Here is a 4,236-nt window from a genome sequence, read left to right on the forward strand (position 1 = left end):
ACACATTTCTAATTAAGGAGTCAAACAAGTTTAATTTTCACTGGACTGTTGAAGACGGCAGTTTATTTGTCTTACTCATAACATGTTTTGAAAACCTTACCAGTATGAAGCTTTTCTGGGAGTAAAGCTCCATTTCTAATTCCATGTACCTGGAAGCTAACCCCATTGAATTCAGTAGGACTTACGTTTAAGTAGACATGGTTAGGATTGTGCTGAAAATTAATGGGACTTTGGAGTGAATATAGAAAAGAATTGTGTTGTAAATCTTTCTCTCCCCCTCTGATCCTTTTTATTTTAAGCAGTTAGGAAGGAGGAAGTCGAATCTCCAGTAAAAGGGGTCGAGGTCCACTCAGCCTTCCATCCATCCATGGTCGGTAAAATGAGTACCCGGCCTATGCTGGGGGGTAAAGAAAGACCAGGGAAGGAACTGGCAATCCCACCCCATATATATGGTCTGCCTAGTAAACGTCGCAAGACGTCACCCTAAGAGTCGGAAACGACTCGCACTATGTGTGGGGACACCTTTACCTTCAGGCAGGGCTTACTTAGGTGTCACTGCTTTTATTTGGCAGGAAACTCCTACTTGTTTTTTTAAAAAATGTTCTGCAATGGCCAACTGGTTTTGACAATAAACTATTATACAGGGGGTGTATTTTTACATCTCCTCTGTGTGTGTGTGTGTGTATGGAGTCTTTCCAACAACCCTGTGAGATAGAGGTGGAAACCAAGGCAGGTCACAAAAAGAAGTAAAGCCATTTAAAATCCAATAACTATAAAACAAATATAAAACAGTTGCAAAACAGCTTAAAGTGGCATGATTCTGAATTTTGGATTGGGTGAATGAAGTTCCTTATCCCTGAATTGCAGTCCTGTGCATGCTTCCTTGTCTGAGTAAGCCCCATTGAATACACTGGGACTTGCTTCTGAGGAAACATGCATAGGATTGCACCTTGGGGTGGTGATGGTCCCCCTCTGTTGTTTTCACCCTGAGGAGCAGATTAGGCTGAGAGATGGTGAATAGCCCGTAGTCACCAAGAAAACTTTTTTACCTTATTTCCATTTTAAAATTTAATTAAAATGATCTATATGCAGGCAAAGTATATGAAGTAATGCATATCCACATAATACATTTAAAGCACATCCAACCCACATATAAAGTATGTCTTCCCCAAAAGAATCCTGGAAAGTATAGTTACAGTTACAGTTATAGTTCCCACTGTTACGACATGTGCTCTTGGGAACCTGAGTGTGTGCATTTGCCACACTCATGTCCCATGAAACACACCTCCTTGAGAGGAGGGGATCTTTTGCTAGGGATAAAAACAAGTGCTTTGCCCTGAAATGTGCTTAAATGGTGTATATATTTAACCCAAGAAATGCAGGTCCAAACCAAAATAAAGCAAAGCTTGATTTTATTGAGAGAAAGAGTAGGAAAGCATTACAGAATTACTTGGGTGCATGGCAGCATTAATCATTAATATCCTAACCCATTCATAACTTTAAACTAAAGAAATCAAAGGACCCTATTACTATAAGAGGTGAAAGGTAGGAGAGATTACCTATCCTATGCCCGGAATGGGCGGTTGAATACAGCTGAAGCTATGTGGAAGAGCTCTGATCCAAAACCAGGAAGGAATCAAGGTCTCAAGGTTTTGCACCGAGACCCAGAGTCTCCCCGGTTCTGTCCCTGCAGTCCTTGATGCGTTCCTTGAGAGCGTAGTACACGTGTGTCGGAGCTCTGGAGTTCCTCAGCCCCCCCTTTTCTCTTTCTTCCTCTCCTCCCCTTTTTTTCTACCTTCAAGCCTCGGTTTTAAAATACTTTTTGTCCTCTCTCCCCCTTCTGCCAAGGAGGATATGAAAGTCTGGTGATGTTGTGTATGTGTGTGTGTATCTATAACTGACCCTGAAAACTAAGCTCCTAACAAACAATGGGATTCACTGTGGGTGAGGGAAATTTGCCAAAGGAACAAGATAACAATTATGCAGAACATTTATGCTGTAGCTTTAGTTTTGTATCTTAATTTCTGCCCTTGTTACTCTTCGCACAAAACCTCGTGGGAGAGCATAACCAGCCATACCATTAGGTGGGGGTGTGGGGTGGGAATTGTAGTTTAGCAGGCTCCATGGCCCTGCCTCATAACACCACCACCCTTAACAAACTATAATTTCCAGGATTCTGTGGTGGGATTACTGTGCTTTAAATGTATTATGTCGATCTGCTCTAATATGCTGTGCATTCATTAGTGAAATGAAAATAAAAAATTAAAAAGATACTTTTAAAAACAGGACTGTAGCTCAGTGGTAGGGCACATGCTTTGCATGCAAATGTCCAGAATTCAATCTCTGAAAGAGACTATAGTCTGGAATGCTGGAGAGCCAATGCTAGTCCATGTCATCAGTACTGAGCTAGATGGTACCAAATGGCCTGACTTGGTACAAAAGAGGAAAGAGACCCAAGGGCCACAGTGACTCAGAAATTTATTTATATATTTTATTTACAACATTTATATACTGCTTTATTGTAAAAAAAACCCTCAAAGCGGTTTATAGAAGGAATTGAAACAATGAAATTATTGGCAAAAACAGGTATTTAAAAACATTCAAAATAATAAAACCAACAATGAGTTAAAAACAGAAAAAACATAATAGCTTCTACATGACTGGGTAGGCTTGCCTAAACAAAAATGTTTTTTTCAGGTGCCAAAATGAGTACAATGAAGGTGCCTGCCTAATGTCAATAGGCAGGGAGTTCCAAAGCATAGGTACTGCCACACTAAAGGATCGATTTCTTACAAGTGCAGAACAAGTACATGGAAATCACACTTTGAACTTGGCCTGGTAGCAGATCAGCAACCAGTGCAGAGGTATTATGTGCTGATAAGGTCTCACTCTTGTCAGCAATTGTGCCACAGCATTCTGCACTAACTAGCCCCCCCCCCCAGTCAGGTTGTGCTGCATGGGGATTTCTGTGACCTTGCCTGATTGGCTGCCAGAAATTTTTTAGTTTTGGTTAGGAACCATGACTGGTTGTGGGATGCTGAGTTTTCTGTCTTACTCTAGGAGTCTTCTTGTGGTTGGTATGGTATTGCATTTAGGAAAGCGTTACTGTCTTTTGTTCTTCTTTTTGTGTTTGCATTTCAGTTACCTCTGACCTTACTCCCTTACATCTATAGAAGGAGCAATAGTGGTTCCATGTGGTCAGCCTTAAACCCACTGATGATGCACCTTGTTATTTGTATGATGGTATGTTTCTTGCCCAACAGTGGTAAAAGAGACTTCACATACTGGGAAATGTGGCTTGAGTTGCTATTGTTCCCAATCTACTGCCTGTGAAGGTAAACAAAACCATGTGTATTTTCTCTCTGTCAGTTATTATTCACTGGAATTGGGTTGGCTGTCAAAGTGAGTTTATAGCAGCCCACAGAGTAGGCAGGAAAGAGTAGAAAATCATCTTAACTCTTTCTCATTTCTCAAACCTCTCTGCAGTGAAGGGTCAAGTCTGTAAGGACGTTTGGAGCAGCCACGTTAAAAGTCAAACAGGGCATTCCAGGCAGGGGGTTGCCAACCCTGCTTTGATATGGATATAGTTGTAGAGGATTCCAATCAAGCCTTACCAACAGCACAATCCTAACAATATCTACACAGAAACAAGTCCTGTTGTGTTTTCTGGGGCTTAGTACCTTAGTAAGTGTGTTTAAAATTGCAGCCTTTGGGAGCATCCATCTTTACTCCTGAGTGCTCCAATCCAACATCTCCACAACACTAGGCTCCCTTCTTCCTACAGCCATCTAGTGACTGGCCTGGTCTGGGGGCACTTAAACCTTGCCAGAAGCAATCAGACTAGATTAAATGTTCCTTACCCAAGATCTCTAAGCAGGTGAGAAGGAATGATCCCATCACCAATCACTTCAGCTGGACATGGGAACACCCTCATTTAGCTAAGATTTCTATCTTAATTTCCAGTTTTGTTTGAGTGGTATGCCCCAAGCAAGTGTGGTTAATGCTTAATGTATCATGCTTAATGACAGCACTAGGGTCCGCCCATATGATATCACTAGAGCACACCCCCTGACATCACTAGGACATGCCCCCTATGACATCACTAGGAGCTGCCCCTGAAATCGCAGGGTTTGGAATGCTTCTGACCTGGCAACCCTGGTTGTCATGAAATTGTAAATTTCTGCAAATTTGTTAACTTGGTTTTCTGGTATCATGGCTCAGTTACAGGGAACTGTG

Source organism: Rhineura floridana, chromosome 7 (genome assembly GCF_030035675.1).
Source record: "Rhineura floridana isolate rRhiFlo1 chromosome 7, rRhiFlo1.hap2, whole genome shotgun sequence".
Taxonomy (NCBI): domain Eukaryota; kingdom Metazoa; phylum Chordata; class Lepidosauria; order Squamata; family Rhineuridae; genus Rhineura; species Rhineura floridana.